A 17,297-nucleotide genomic window follows, 5' to 3' on the forward strand; every position below is an offset into this window, starting at 1 on the left:
TGTGGGAGGAGAACCAAAAGCGAAACTAAGACTAAAGCATGACCAGAACCTGATGAGCAACGATAGAGACAAGATGGCGTCAGGAGAAGGTGACAAAAGGGAACAGGGTTGGACCAGACCCATGAAGAGGACCTGGAAGTGGAGGTGGAGAGACTCGCTGACTGTATGGAGGAGCAGCGGAGGCGAGAGGTAGCCGCTTGGAGGAAGAGAATGATAATGGCAATTAGAAACCTGCGGTTGTCTGTGCAAAGAGGTGCCGCCCCTGCTCAACCCGAGCCATCATTAGCAACAGCGACCCTGCTATTGGATGTCGCCAGTACGACCCCGGGTGAGTCCAAAACTGCCCCTGTTCCACCTGGTATGCTGATTCCACTGGCATTATCATCAGAAGCCGGTGTGACGTCCGGTGCGACGTGCAGTGCGACCCCCGATGCGACACCCGATGCGACCAGAGGTGGTCACAGCTCCCCAGTCGCTGATTGGGGGTCCAGTTCCTGCCCTCAGACCAGAGGTGGTCACAGCGCCCCAGTCGCTGACTGGGGATCCAGTCCCTGCTCCCCGACCTGAAGTGGACACAGTACCTCCTCAGATAAAGAGAGAACCGGAGCCTCTGCCCTTGGCTCACCTGATTGCCAGGTACCTGGTCCACAAGCCTTGGACGTAGTACAGTGTCCAAGGGAAACCTGAGTAATCCCAGGTTCTAACCCCACCGCTTCGACCAGATCCCCATTACCATCACCACCAGGGGATGCCCAAAACCCAAACTCCAAGTATCAGTGCACTGAAGTGCCAAGCACTGGTATTGGGAGGTGAAAATCTGTTTAGTTAGAAATGTTTAAAAAGTAGTTTAAAAATGTTTTTTATAAAAGTTAAGTAACGCTCAAGAATGTTCCCGCAAGAACTTTTGCGCGAACTTTCTAAATATTCTTAAGCACCTGGTTACGTGCACTTTATATATGGACCATAGGCTATGAACTGGCCATAGCCACAAACTCTCGCAGTGTAAAAAGTTACCCCAGAGGTACCAACCCCAGAGTCTGCCTGTTAAGGGGCATGGCTCTGCACCATCAAGGGGGCATGCCTGTTTATGGGGCCTGCTCTCCAACACAAAGAAGTAGGTACGCCTGTTTATGGGGCCTTCCTTATACCACCAGGACAAGACCAGGTCACCAAAAGGACTGATGATCACTCCGTATTAGGGTCTTGGGTTAAGGACTGGTGGTGGTGGAATGGTGTTACGTCACTGCCGGAGTCTGCTCCAGCGACTTCTGCTCCGATCGCCAGGTGACGCCGTGTTCCTGCCGTGGATGGTGCTGGTAATGGGAGAGGAGTCGATGCCAGCGGATGAACCCCACGGTACTTCAAGTCAGGGGTTATCCGAACAGAGAAGTGCAAGAAAGGCGAGTTAATGGTTACCCTTAGACCGGCCTAAAGAAGCTCCTGGTTTCAACCTGGTTTATCTCAGCATCGCCCGGGTACCTCACAAAACAACTAGAGTAAAGATCAGTTGAAAGACATTTTGGACTCTGACTGGATTATTCCTGGACCCACTACCTTACACACCCGAGCCCCTGGGGCTAGCCTCACTCACGGGAGGCCACACCATCCGACTGCATACCCCATCATCCCCAGACGCTTGTTAAATTTGCAGTGGTGGTCACCCATATCCCTGACCGCAAGCTGTGAGTGGCGTCACGACACATACAAAACTACATACCTGTTGTCATATATACAGAAGAAGACCCTGTGGCGTCCCTGAAGCTTGATCGGTATCCATGGGGTGACTACTGGGCTTCACATATGGCGCTATGTGACACTGTATCACTCTGTCACATTGTATGGCACTATGTGAGCACTGTATGGCATTATGTGACACTGTATGGCATTATGTGAGTACTGTATGGCATTATGTGAGTACTGTATGGCACTATGTGACACATTTTTGCAGTGTGTAGTGTCGCGGGCGGAGGAGGGCGCAGCGCTCACCCACTGCTCGGGTCCGGCTCTGCTGCGGCCTGCTTCCTCGCTGCTTGGTGGTGGCTCGAGCGGCGGGCCGGATCCCGGGGCCTCGAGCGGCGCTCCTAGCCCGTGAATGAAAAGGGGATTTGGTTTTGGGGATTTGATTGTCCGTGACGCCACCCACGGTTGTGGTGAGATTGTGACACCACCGCTGCTCTGGACGGGGATCCCGGGAGCGATGACTGGGACCAGCTTGGATGTTGGTTCTCCCCTCTGTGGGTAGGGGGTTGGTTGTCCCGGGGCCCGGTGAGGGTAGGTGGGATGACAGGCAGGTTGCGGGGCCTGGTGAGGTGCAGGGTCGCGGGGGCAGCGCTGTGCCGCACGGCATGGTGGTACTCACTCAGCCAATGATGAAGACACAGTTCTTGGTAAAACACACAGCTGGATGGACGGGGCCCACAGGCGGCTGCGGTGGTTTCTGCTCCCGGTAGGTTGATGGTGACTGCCTTTCCCTGCACCTGTGTAGTGTAGACGGCTCCGATGGGTTCCCACCGGTAACCCGCTCCCCAGCTTGGATATGTGCTGAAGGAGCCCCTTTAGTCCGCAGGCTCTGGCCCTGGGAACTGTAGCCTTGGCGGTGGCTGTGTTTCCCTCTAACGGTTGGACTGTTGCCTTCTATCGGGACTTGACTGCAGGGAAACCCAGGAGGTTCCCTTCGCTAACGGATTTGACAAATTCAACGGTGACTCCTAGCCTTGTCGGGGTCCATAAGCCCTGCCGGATGGTGCTGGCTTCTCTTTGCTCGCCGGTCTGGTACCGCCGGGCCACCGCCCGTCCACGGTCCTTACGGTCTGCTCCAATCAGCCTCTTCTGCAGACGGTCACCACCATCTGCCAACCTTGCTGTACCGTCCGGGCCACACCCGGACCAACTTCAGACTGCTCTCTTGCCACTTCACTTCCTCTCACTTTCTATTCCAAAACTAATCTGCTCTGTTTTCCCGCCTCCAGGACTGTGTACTCCTCGGTGGGCGGAGACCAACCACCTGACTAATTAGGACTAGGATTAGGACTAATTAGTGTAATATCAGTGATATTAGTCCTGGACCTGTCCGCACAGGTACAATCCCCTGTAGTGACTGCAGTGCTTGTACAGTGATTAGGACCCAGGTGTGTTGCGGAACAATCCACAAATCAGGGAAGCAAAGAGCAGAAAATGCATCAAGGTCTGCTAATGTGGCGCCCTGGACAAGCCAGGTCGTCACAGAACAACACCAACACACCCCACACCCCGGTTAGGCACACCAAAGTCAAACAAAAACCCTTGTTGCCTTTCTCCAGGGGCTGATGTCCACACCAGGGGGTGGAGCCAGGCGGTTGGTCTCCGCCCACCAAGGAGTTCACAGTCCTGGAGGCGGGAAAACAGATCAGTTAGAGAGGAGATTAGTTTGGAGTAGAAAGTAATAGGAAGTGGCAAGAGAGCAGTCTGAAGTTGGTCCGGGTGTGTGGCCCGGACGGTACAGCAAGGTTGGCAGACGGTGGTGACCGTCTGCAGGAGAGGCTGATTGGAGCAGACCGTAAGGACCGTGGACAAGCAGTGGCCCGGCGGTACCGGACCGGCGAGCAAAGAGAAGCCAGCACCATCCAGCAGGGCTTACGGACCCCGACATGGCTAGGAGTCGCCGTTGAATTTGTCAACTCCGTTAGCGAAGGGAACCTCCTGGGTTTCCCAGCAGTCAAGTCCCAATAGAAGGCAACAGTCCAACCGTTAGAGGGAAACACAGCCACCGCCAAGGCTACAGTTCCCAGGGCCAGAGCCTGCGGACAAAAGGGGCTCCTTTAGCACATATCCAAGCTGGGGAGCAGGTTACCGGTGGGAACCCATCGGAGCCGTCTACACTACACAGGTGCAGGGAAAGGCAGTCACCATCAACCTACCGGGAGCAGAAACCACCGCAGCCGCCTGTGGGACCCGTCCATCCAGCCGTGTGTTTTACCAAGAACTGTGTCTTCATCATTGGCTGAGTGAGAACCACCGTGACGTGCGGCACAGCGCTGCTCCCGCGACCCTGCACCTCACCAGGCCCCGTAACCCGCCTGCCATCCCTACCCATCACCGGGCCCCGGGACAACCAACCCCCTACCCACGGAGGGGAGAACCAACATCCAAGCTGCTCCCAGTCATCACTCCCGGGATCCCCGTCCAGAGCAGCGGTGGTGTCACAACCTCACCACAACCGTGGGTGGCGTCACGGACAATCAAACCCCCAAAACCAATTCCCCTTTTCACTCATGGGTGAGGAGCGCCGCTCGAGGCCCCGGGATCCGGCCCGCCGCTCAAACCACCGAGCAGCGAGCAAGCAAACCGCAGCAGCGCCGGACCCGAGCAGTGGGCGAGCACAGAGCGCCCTCCCCGCCCGCGACAACTTGGCGTCACGAACAGGATCTTACCGCTCTGCCGTCTGGTAGAGGTGCGCCTTGTGACCGCCGGAGGTGTCCGGCCAAAAATTTTGAGAAGCCGCCATCTTGGGCGCGAAAAATTCCCGCTCGAGCGTCTCCTCGAGCAGTGGAGGGGCGAAGGCCTAAACCCCGCCACTGTAGAGGAGGAGCCGGAAAGAGACTAAGGGGGACGGAAACAAGATGTCTGCGCCTGACGGAGCCGCTGGAGGAGCGGCGGCAGCAGCCGCAGCGGCACCCGAAGATGGGAACGGGCCTGCCCAAGTCCCGGCCGCGCTGGCGGGGGGCGCCGCGGCCCCAGCTCTCGCTCAGGTGATGCCGTTCTCCTTGCCCTATGTGCCCGGGGCTGCCTGGCTGCCGCAGTACAATGGGAAACCTGACGCCTTGCAGGTCTTCCGGAAGAAGCTTAGTCCGCTACTAGAACTGTACCCCCTGACTGATAAGCAACATGCAGCGCTAGTGCTGGGGCAGCTAACCGGCGCGGCTGAGCAGGAGGCGGAGACCTAGGCCGAGGGGGACTGGTCCTCTGTAGCCACCATCTTTGAGAAGCTGCAGACTGCCTTTGAGACCCGTACTGAAGCTGAGTTGCGGATGCAGTTTTACCAATGCCGGCAACGGCCTACGGATAGTATTCGTGACTATGCCTTGAACCTGCAAACTGCCCTCTGCACACTGAAGCGAGTGGACACCATCAACAGTGCGGACAGCAATAAAATGTTAAGCGAGCAGTTTGTGCAGGGGATGAGGTCCTCGGAGGACCGCAAACAACTTCGGCTGTGGGCCCTGGAACAACCTGATGTGGACTTTGCTGTGTTAAAGGAACGGGCCATTAAAGCTCTGCAACCCGCAGCATCGGAAGTCCCGGAGCCAGCCCCATGGCCAGCTGAGACGGCTCCCGTCATGGTGGCCCCTGCCCTACCAGCACCTCCAGTACCTACAGCCCCAAGCGGAACGATGGAAGAACTGGCTGCCCATGTCCGCCGCATGGATGGAGACCTCGCCAAGATCCTCGCCGCACTTCAGCCTCCGACCAGATCCCAGCCCCCGGCAAAGATGCAGCTCGCCGACCGCCCTGAGGACGTCCCCTGGATGCAGCGGAGAAGGGCCAATGACTCACGGTATGGACCCCCGATTTGTTACAGGTGCAGTAAACCCGGCCACTACTCCCGACGGTGTCCGTTAAACGAGCAACCCCTGGGGCCACGGGCCAATCCTCAGAAGTAGAACCCCGTGGCCCCTCAGACTGGTGGGACCGGTACATCGGAGCCCGGCCCATCATCCCTGTGGCCGTGGACGGCATACCGGTGATGGCTCTCCTGGACACTGGATCTCAGGTAACTACCATACCATACACACTGTATCAACGGTATTGGAGGAAGGACGAACTCGCCCCCCCCGATGGTAGCATGACACTGATTGCCGCTGACGGGCTCCCATTGACCCAGGTGGGGTACAAACAAGTGGCCATGACTGTGGGACGAGCTGAACTGCAACACCAGGGAATGATTGTGATAATGAATGTACTCAGTGATCATGACCCGAAAGTGGTGCTAGGGACCAATGTGATGTAGCACTGCATGAGTGATGTGCTGACCCTATTGCAGCAGCTGGCCGCCACAGCGGCGGGGAGCCGACAGAGAGCGGTGCAGTGTGAGATCAAGGCCCTGATGTACCGTCAGCATGTGAACTCAACAGGGGGAGAGATTGGGGGAGTGAGAGTGATGGATGCGGCCCCTTTGATTGTGCCTCTCAGGAGTGAGATGATGATTTGGTGTAGGGCAGCGGTAGGTCCCCAAGGGCGGGACTATCCCGCCATGATAGAGCCCATGCCCTCTGAACACTGGCCCACAGTGATGGCCGCCCGAGGGGTGGTAGACGTCAAGAAAGGGAGAGTGCCTGTGAGGGTGCTGAACTGTGGGGAGGAAGAGGTTAGGCTTCCCCAGTACGCTACCCTTGCCAAGATGCTCACTCTAGATCCCTAACACCATCCATGAGGCCGTTCCCCCGATCTCACCGCCTACTGCCAGTCCTCATCCATCCCTAGGGGAGTTAGATGAGTGGTGCCGAGAGCTACACGTGGGCACTGACGATACCCCTACACACCACAAAGAAGGGGTATACCGGGTGGTACGAGAGTATGAGCGAGTTTTTAGCAAACACCCTCTGGATTTTGGGCAGATTAAAGGGGTCCAACACCACATCCCCGCCGGGGAACACCCCACTATTAAAGAGAGGTATAAGCCTATTCCTCCTGCACACTACCAATGTGCCAAAGACATGTTGAGGAACATGAAGGAGGCAGGGGTTATTAGGGACAGCTGTAGTCCCTGGGCTGCCCCGTTGGTGCTGGTTAAGAAGGACTGCACCATACGGATGTGTGTGGATTACCGGAAGATTAACCAGATAACGCATAAGGATGCTTACCCTCTGCCCCGTATTGAAGAGTCCCTGGCCGCGCTGAGAACCGCGAACTACTTCTCTACCCTTGACCTCACCAGCGGGTACTGGCAGGTGGCCGTGGCGCCCAAGGACCGAGAGAAAACTGCCTTCACCACTCCTATGGGACTCTGTGAATTCAACAGTATGCCGTTCGGGCTGTGCAACGCTGCCGGAATCTTCCAGCGGCTAATGGAATGTTGTCTGGGACACCTAAACTTCGAGACCGTCTTACTGTACTTAGATGATGTGATTGTGTACTCGCAGACGTACGAGGCTCACCTGGAGCACCTGTCCGAGGTGTTCGCGTCCCTTGCCAAGTATGGGATGAAGTTGAAGCCCTCAAAGTGTCATCTGATGAAGCCCAGAGTGCAGTACCTTGGGCATGTGGTGGGTGCAGAAGGTGTCGCCCCCGACCCCGAGAAGATCACTGCCATCTAAGACTGGCCGAGACCAACCACAGTGAGGGAAGTAAGGCAGTTTCTGGGTCTGGTGGGGTATTACCGTCGCTTCATCAAGGGGTACATGAAGATGGCTGCCCCCATGCAAGACCTCCTCGTGGGACAGACCAAAGGTGGTAGACCCCTCGGAGCCCCACTGGTGTGGGAAGAAAGGCATGAGGAATCCTTCCGCCAGCTGAAAGCGGCCTTGACCGGAGAGGAGATCCTAGCGTACCCTGATTACAGCCACCCATTCATCCTCTACACTGATGCCAGCAATGTGGGCTTGGGGGCAGTCCTATCCCAGGTCCAAGACGGAAAGGAAAAAGTGATTGCTTATGCTAGCCAAAAGCTCCGACCGACGGAAAGGAACCCTGATAACTACAGCTCTTTCAAGCTTGAGCTCCTGGCGCTGGTGTGGGCTATCACCGAGCGGTTCCGCCATTACCTGGCAGCAGCTAAATTCACCGCTTTCACGGATAATAACCCGCTGACCCACCTGGACACAGCCAAGCTGGGCGCGTTGGAGCAGCGGTGGGTGGCCAGGCTAGCCAACTCCGATTTCACCATTAAGTACAGGGCCGGCCGTGCCAACGTTAATGCTGATGCACTCTCTCGGATGCCCCACCTGTCGGAAGAAGGGTCCGAGGATGACGACCTCGAAGAGATTGAGTTGCCTGCATTTCACCAGCCGCCAACTGAGAAGGTGCATGTCCATCAATAACGGGTGAACCTGGACTCGCTGCCCAGTCAGGAGTGGCAGGAAGCTCAAGACCAGGCACCCGCTGTCCGCCTAGTCAAGATCCTGGTGGAACAAGGCGCTGCTGGGATAGACCCTGCCACTCCGGCCGAAGCCCAACGCCTGTGGCGAGAACGGACCCGGCTGTACCTATACCAGGGGAAGTTGTATCGTGAGCTGATTAACCCAAAGACCCATGAGAAGATTCGCCAGTTGGTGATTCCCCAAGCTAACGTGCCCACCGTCCTGCAAGCATACCATGATGGTGCTGGGCACTTCGAATGGAAGAAACTAGAGATGCTGTTGAGAGAGGGGTTCTATTGGAGTGGAATGCGGTAATCTGTAGAGGCCTGGTGCCGAGAATGTGGCCCTTGCGCGCTGAGAAGGAAAGACGAGGCCAGTCAGAAGGCGCCCCTACACCCGATCATTACGCATCAACCGCTGGAGCTGGTTGCCCTGGACCATGTAAAGCTCACCCCCAGCCGAAATGGGTACACCTACGCTCTAACCATTGTAGACCACTATTCAAGGTTCATGGGGGTTGTCCCAGTCAAAGACCTAACCGGCCGTACCGCCGCTAGAGCGTTCCAGGCTTATTTCTGCCGACCACATGGGTACCCTGAGAAGGTGCTTACTGACCAAGGCCCGGCCTTTGAAGCGGAGGTATTCCAAGAATTTTGCCAGTTGGACGACTGCAAGAAAATCCAGACCACGCCTTACCATACCCAAGCCAACGGCATGTGTGAAAAGATGAACCACCTGGTCCTGGGCCTCCTTAAGACGTTGCCGCTAGAAGAGCGGAACCTGTGGCCGGAGAAGCTACCTGACCTGGTCGATATGTATAACAACATCCCCTCCAGCTCAACGAGGTGCACCCCAGCATACCTGATGAGGGCTTGCCCCGGCCGGCTACCAGTGGATTTGGAAATGGGGTTGGAAGCCCCGGAAGCACTCCCTTCGACAGCTGAATGGGACACTCGGCGGAGGGTGCAGTACCGACAGGTCCAGGAATATGTTGAAAAGAACTTGAGCCGAAGTCGGGAACAACAGGAGCAGCGCTTCAACCAGAAGGCGTCTGCTGGTCCCTTCCAGCCTGGAGATGTAGTGCTGAAGCGAAAAAGGAGGACCCACAAGCTGGATGATCAATGGGAACAAACCCCGCATGTCATACAGCCCACAGGATGGGAGAATGGGAAGGCTTATCAGATCAGCCGTGACCAAGGTGGAACTCTGGCCACGGTTTCCCGGGACCATCTAAAGAGGTGCCCACCAGCATTGAGGGTAGCGGCTGAAGCTCCGGTTCCCAGACCGGCAGAGAAAGCAAAAGAGGTAATCCACACCATGATGGGTGATTTTCCAGCAGACTGGCCTACGCAGAACGGCGCAGTGATTCTTCCAGTGATACTGTTCCCACAACCCGTGGATGAGGAAGTGATGGAAGTGGTCAACCATGAGCCAGTGCCCAGGGATGAACCTGTACCCAGCTCCCCTATGCCTCCGCCTGCCCCACACGATAGCAGGGAAGAGGAACTGATTGTTCCCTCTCCCCCACTGCCTGTCACCACTGACACCGGACCCCGGAGGTCCACTCGTCCCAACCTAGGTAGACCCCCACTTAGGTACAGGGAAACTACTCTTTAGAGGGGGGAACGTTGTGTGTTGAAAGAACTGTTAGAAAGTTTGTGAATGATAAGAAAAGGATGATTAACCGAAGTTCACCTGATTTGCTGCTTGATTAGAACCGGTCGTTGCCGGCAACTGGCCCCCGTTGGGGCCCCTTACACCCAATGCGTAGAGACTGCTACGGACAAGCCCAAGAACTAGCAGGGCAACCACAAACTTGTGGCATGTAAATAAAAATCTTTGTTGGCTTTACCGTGACCGCTTCCGGAGAGGCAGATTGAAGGAAGGGCCCGCAGTGGAGCAGGCTGGGGCCCAGCCACCACCGGAACCGGTGGCGATCCTCTGGAGGGGTTCAGGGGTCCCCATGGACGTGGGTCCCCTGAAAAGGACAGAACCCGCTCGGGTAGCTTGTGCTGGACTGGGGTCAAGGGGTGCTGCCCATTTGCTTAGGGGCAGCATCAGGGCCAGGTTGCTTGGGTGGGAGAGAGCGGAAGCCGTTACCGTTAGCAACGTTTAAGAAATATGCCTCCCGATGTGGGAAGAGTTATTATACTTGTATTATGTTTACCGTTTATCTCTTTTCAGTTGTGAAAATAAAACCGGTGATGGACGGGCAGTCCGCGGACGGTCTGCATTTTATTAAGGGGGAATGTGGCGCCCTGGACAAGCAAGGTCGTCACAGAACAACACCAACACACCCCACACCCCGGTTAGTCACACCAAAGTCAACCGTTAGAGGGAAACACAGCCACCGCCAAGGCTACAGTTCCCAGGGCCAGAGCCTGCGGACTAAAGGGGCTCCTTCAGCACATATCCAAGCTGGGGAGCGGGTTACCGGTGGGAACCCATTGGAGCCGTCTACACTACACAGGTGCAGGAAAGGCAGTCACCATCAACCTACCAGGAGCAGAAACCACCGCAGCCGCCTGTGGGACCCGTCCATCCAGCCGTGTGTTTTACCAAGAACTGTGTCTTCATCATTGGCTGAGTGAGTACCACCGTGCCGTGCGGCACAGCACTGCCCCCATGACCCTGCACCTCACCAGGCCCCGTAACCCGCCTGCCATCCCAACCCATCACCGGGCCCCAGGACAACCAACCCCCTACCCACGGAGGGGAGAACCAACATCCAAGCTGGTCCCTGTCATCGCTCCCGGGATCCCCGTCCAGAGCAGTGGTGGTGTCACAACCTCACCACAACCGTGGGTGGAGTCACGGACAATCAAACCCCCAAAACCAATTCCCTTTTTCACTCACGGGCGAGGAGCGCCGCTCGAGGCCCCGGGATCCGGCCCGCCGCTCGAGCCACCGAGCAGCGAACAAGCAAGCCGCAGCAGCGCCGAACCCGAGCAGTGGGCGAGCGCAGAGCACCCTCCCCGCCCGTGACACCAGCATGCAGCATGGGAGGGTAGCTGCCACTATCCCCGGTCCCTGTGTGTACCTAACAATGGGTGTAGTGCAGATTTGCCTGTGGACCGGCGTTTACTCCTTTCCTTACCCAGGATGGGACATCACACCTCTGGCTGGGGTGCAATGTTCCTGTGGCGACGGAAGCCTCAGGGGCGCCACACTCCCCCACAGCGAATCCCAGCACGTCCGCGGTCTGAAAAGACAAGAAATGTGGAGAAACTGCAAAAGACATTTTTGTTATGCATAACATTAAAACAGTATAACTTTTTCTTCCCTTTATGGGAGGCGCATATTCTTGAACGTTGCAGGAATTAAAACTAATAAAACTTTAGTCTTTTTAAGCTAGAGCAGACCAGCCACATTACGTCCAGTGGCCTGGTTACACATCAACATACTTCACATATAAACACATGTAACTGCGGACCACTTTCAAGTCCAGTGGCCCGGTAACACAAACAGTGGGGGGGGGGTCATCTTCAAAAAGAACAGGGGCCATGGATTCAGAAATAGAGTGTCATCTTCGAAAAGAACAATGGACAGACGTACAGGGGCTATTTACAGTTTGGCATCTTCTTCTTTCTTTTAATTGCAGAGGTCACGCTGTGGCAGGGCCCTGGGCAGCAGGTAGGCCGTGCTCAGACTGTCCTGAGTCCCTTGGTCCTGTTCTCCAGCTGTTGTGGGACTGCTGCGGGGTGATGGTATCAGATCTGCGTCCTTGTCTTGGCGCGCCGCGCCCTGCGTGGCGGCGGCCTGAATTGGAGTCGCTGCTGTGACCAGTTCCTGACGGGCCACAGCTGGCATAGCTGCGGCCTGGGCTTGGCGGGCCGCACCTGCGGCGTGGATTGACGTTGCCGCTGCGGCGGGATCTTGCTTGGCCAAGCGGGGTATCGCTGCTGGGGCCTGAGCTGGACGGGCCGGGTTGGGCGTCGCTGCTGTGGTGTGGATGGGCGTCGCTCCGACAGAAAAATTTGGCGGGCCGCACCTGGCGTGGCTGCGGCCTGGATCGGCGTCGCCGCGCCGGGCATCTCTCCAGGGACCGCGGGCATGGCAGCGGGGGTTGGGGCACTTGCGCTGGCAGGGGCATTAAATGACTCACCCCTCAGTAACATCTCCGGTGTTCTGGCAGTCGCTGCTCCGCGTGTCGCTTGCCGGATCTGCGGCATCACCTTCGCCTCCTGCCTTTCACACCACTGGTCTATCTCCCAGCCCCACCAGTCAGCGGAGCCCAGCTCTGGATCGCTGCGTGTGGACGCCATCCTCTCTGCGTCTCCTTCTGCACAATCTCCCAGCAGCAGACTTGTTGCTTCTTCAAGTAGCAGACTTTGAATGTTGCTCAGCAGCAGGCTGGTATCTTCCATTCGCTGCTCTGCTCCTTCATCCTGTCAGCCATCCTCCTGACCTCAGCCTTCAGCTCAGCAGCGGTCACAGGCCTGATCCAGGTGAGCTCCTCCTGGCCTCCGCTTGCAGGAGCCATCTTCTCTCTTCTTCTAGAAAACATTCTTAGCGCGCCATTTTTCCTCCGCTGCTCTGCATGGCGGGCTCAGCTTCGCGCTCCTTCTTGCAGACCAAGGGGGCGGGGCTTACTTTCGCACCCTTCTCGAGGCATGCCCCCCTTCTTCCCGCGCTTTGCAAGCGGTAATGGCGGCGGCTGTTTTCCAACAGTAAAGCACACAGTCTTTTCAGGCGCAAAGTACCCGGTGGGGGCCGGGCACGTTATCCTGTTCATGACGCCAAAGTTGACTCGCCCACCCCAGGGCTATGGGACACCCGGTACCGGGCCGGACTAGTCCGGGGGATCGTCAGTGGTGGCGGGGCCCGACTCCATGACCCTGGTGGGAGTCAATTAATATGACTTCAGTGGGGGTGCTTAAAGTTTATATTATTCGTGACGCCACCTGTGGTTTGCGGCTATTAAGCCGCCGCTGCTGTATGAGGCCTCCGGGGTGATGGAACGGCAGCAATGGTGTTACTGCTCCCCACAGGTGGAGTGGTGCCCTGGGGCAACTGTTGGTGCTTGTAAGTGTCTATGCAGTGATGGAAGTCTATGCAGATTAAGGCTATGTGCACACAGTGCGTCTTTTTGACGCTGCGTTTTTGTGCGTTTTTGGCCGCTAAAAACGCACAAAAACGCACCTGCGTCGAAAAAATTTGGTGCGTTTTTTTGCTGCATTTTGCTGCGTTTTTGCTCACTGCGTATTTATGCGTTTTTTATCAGTGAACAAAAAAAAAGGTCTGATGTCATTTCCTTCTTCAATGTGTTCTTCATTCTCCACTAGTGTATGCAGAAGAGCAGACAGCTGCAGAACTACAAGGCTCAGCATCCTCCATCCAATAGTGTATGTAGGAGAGCAGACAGCAGCTGTCGAACTACAAGGCTCAGCATCCTCCTTCCAGGACTGTATGCAGGATTTCTTTGCCCCCCCAAACAAAAAAAATGACGTGGGCTTCGCCATATTTTTGTATGACAGCAGGCAGGTACGGGCTGCCCCCAACCCCCAGCTGCCTATTTGTACCCGGCTGGGAACCAAAAATATAGGGAAGCCCTTTTTTTTTTAAATTATTTCATGAATTTCATGAAATAATTTAAAAAAAAATGACGTGAGCTTCGCCCAATTTTTGAGTCCAGCCGGGTACAACTAGGCAGCTGGGGATTGGAATCCACAGTCTAGGGTGCCCATGCTTTCTGGGCACCCCCGCTGTGAATTGCAGTCCCGCAGCCACCCCAGAAAATGGCGCTTTCATAGAAGCGCCATCTTCTGGCGCTGTATCCAACTCTTCCAGCTGCCCTGATGCCGGGTGGCTAGCTGGGTAATAATAATGGAGTTAGGGCTAGCTGTATATTATCAGCTAGCCCTAAGCCCGAAATTCATGGTGTCACGCCAATATTAGACATGGCCACCATGAATTTCTAGTAAAGATAAAAAAAAACACAACACAGAAAAATATTTTTATTAGAAATAAAACACAACACAATTAGTGACTCCATCTTTATTGAAATAAACCCCCCTCCGCAGTAATCCTGGGTCAGGGTCCCGCGCCGTCCAATCCGGATCCAATATCATCTGATCGGTTTGCTGGAAGGCAAAGCGATCAGATGATGTGTCAGGATCAAGTGCCTGAATCCCATCACACATCAGCTGATTGTATAAAAGCCGTTTATACAATCAGCAGATGCATCGGTGCAAAAAATAAAAAATAAAAAAATACTCACGTCTGTGCTGATTACCGGCAGCTCCTGGAGCGATGGGGCGGGAGTCTGATCCCGTCCGATCGCTGCAGCAGCTGCCGGTAATCAGGGATGAAGTCTCCTGACGCATCCGCTGATAACCGGCTGGGCGCCCGCGTCACCGCGATACTTACGATCACCTGATGCGTCAGGTGACTGCATCAGGTGATCCATTGCCAGGTCCTGCATCCATCGGAGGTGTCCCGGCCGTCTGCACACAGCCGGAGCGGGGGCGGCGATACAGTGAGAGGATCTGGGAGCGGGCATGGCACGGGGAGGCTGCAGACAGGTGAGTATAACTTTTTTTTTTTTTTTTCCTGTTAACTTTTGATTTTGCAGCCGCTTCCACCTCCCGCCCAGACATGGCGCCGCACGGCAGCATACATGCCCAGGACGGGAGGTGGAAGCGACGGTGACGGTACCGGGAGGATTCACGCTTCTGTATATACTGACAGAAGGAATCCTCTTCCTGTACACGTCACTTTACTACCCACCTCCTGCGTTTTTGGTCTTAGAAACGCACCAAAACGCAGCTATTTGCGTTTCTCATTGCGTCTTTCAACATCCCATTGAACTCAATGGATGAAAAGCGCAGTGAAAAACGCGGGAATAATTGACATGCTGCGCTTTTGTGGTCACCACAAAAACGCAGCTGAAAAAAAACGCTGTGTGGGGACAGCAAAAATGAAAACTCATAGACTTTGCTGGGGAAGCAAAGTCATGCAGTTTTGAGGCCAAAAACGCACCCGAAAAACGCGCAAAAACGCCGAGAAAAACGCACTGTGTGCACATAGCCTAAATAACAGAGGCAACACCAGGGGGTGCAGTTTCAAGATCTTTACTTACAGTTCCTGGTTGTGGCGCGCAGGTGCCTTTGGACTGCTGGGACCCACTGTCAGGGACCTCCGCCGATCCCGGGTAGATCCTGGAATAAAAGCCGGTGCACCCCTCTACTGTGTTCCTTTCTTCAGCTGACTTCTGAACCTCACCCTTGTTGGCTGAACCTGGCTTGGCCTCCACTACAGCCTCCGGGCCAGGGGCTTGCCTGTCGTTAATTTTACCCCCTTTCCAGAGGTTCTGCTGTGGGCTGTGGCCCGGGGAGTTTGCAGCTTCCCTGGGCCTCGGTTTTTACTTTTGGAAATGACTTTTCCTCCTCCGGTTTCTAGGGACCGTCCCCTGTATGCAGCTTGATCCCTCCACCGATGTTTCTGTGGAACAGGCCACGAGCCTGAAAGCTATCTGTGGCCCTGGAATCCCTTCTGTTCTCTACTTGGTGTCACCTGGACCTACTGGGCCCCAGGGTCTTCACCAGGAAGCGTCACTTTCTCTTTCTTGCTCCTGACTGACTAGAGCATTTCTCTTAGCTCTCTCCTCTGCCTCCCGCAGACTCTCACTACTCACTAAACTTGACCCTCCTCTTTCTACTCTACCCTCAGCTGGCTCCTCCCACTCACCTAGTTGCTAAGCTCCCATCCCATGGGAGAAGGGATGGGTCTTACGGCCCCTCCCAGCATGCAGCATGGGAGGGTAGCTGCCACTATCCCCGGTCCCTGTGTGTACCTAACAATGGGTGTAGTGCAGATTTGCCTGTGGACCGGCGTTTACTCCTTTCCTTACCCAGGATGGGACATCACACCTCTGGCTGGGGTGCAATGTTCCTGTGGCGACGGAAGCCTCAGGGGCGCCACACACACACACCCACACACATACAATGCACCCCCATTACCCTCACACACACACACACACACACACAATACAATGCACCCCCATTACCCCTCCGCACACACACATACAATACAATGCACCCCCATCACCCTCACACACACACACACACACACACACACAATACAATGCACCACCATTACCCTCACACAATACAATGCACCCCCATTACCCCTCTCCCCCCCACACACACACACACGCACACACACAAAACAATCCCCCCCCCCATTACCCCTTCCCACACACAATACAATGCACCCTCCATTACCACCTCCCCAGACATAATACAATGCACCCCCATCACCCCCTACACACACAAATTGCCCCATCACTACACACTCCTGCCCCCCCTCCTCCTTGGAATACAGTGCTCCCCCTCTGCCTGGCACAAAGCTGCGTTCCTTCACAAATGTTCCCTGTTATGTATCCTCAGACCCTCCCCACTCATCCCCATTAATTAAACCTCCCATCTTCAGCTCCTCCATGGAGGGCTTATCCCTTCTTATAAACCAAGAGAAAACCTCTAAAACATAACATTTATTGTATTCATTAAAATAGTCTTAATCTAAAAACACTGTGGTCATACCCGATTGTTCAAAACACTAGACAGCAGTCGTGAAGTGTGAATAATATGTGAGGTCCTGAAATAGGGCAGTGGGCAAAGGGGCGTGCATCAACCGTATTTATTTGATAAGGTATCACAGGTTGGGATAAGGGGACCTAATATTCCCTGGTACTTGTCCCTACCTAGCAACGGAGGTCAATACACCTTAAAGTTTTTGGGTGCCCCCGTTCCTCGGCGGCTAGTCCTATATGCCCCTGTCACTATTTCTGACCTGAAACCACCACCAGTGCAGAGTGCTGGAGTGCTTATGTGGTCATGCGTCACAAGTCATATTTCAAGACCTTCGTCTCCTGTAGTTATTAAAGTTATCACTCCCCAATTATCCAAAAGTTATATAGATTAAAGTTATCAATCCCCAGTTATGCAGATAAACAATGGCTTTAATACTAGGGAAGATACATGCAGTGAAGGTCTTGACAGAAGATGTGATAAGTACTGTGACAGTCAGGCCTATCTTGCCAGGACCGATTTTACTTCCGACGCGTTTCTCCCCAATGTAGCAGGGTTCATCAGGGGAGATATATATTGCAAGATGTCTTTATTTAGTTTAGGCCATCAATCTATAACCAGAAAGATATCATCCCTTTAGAAATGTATAACATTTCATCATCACATGACCCATATTGAATTGCACCTACCTCATCCTTCCATATGTCCTTCC

This window comes from Anomaloglossus baeobatrachus, chromosome 1, assembly GCF_048569485.1.
Source record: "Anomaloglossus baeobatrachus isolate aAnoBae1 chromosome 1, aAnoBae1.hap1, whole genome shotgun sequence".
Taxonomy (NCBI): domain Eukaryota; kingdom Metazoa; phylum Chordata; class Amphibia; order Anura; family Aromobatidae; genus Anomaloglossus; species Anomaloglossus baeobatrachus.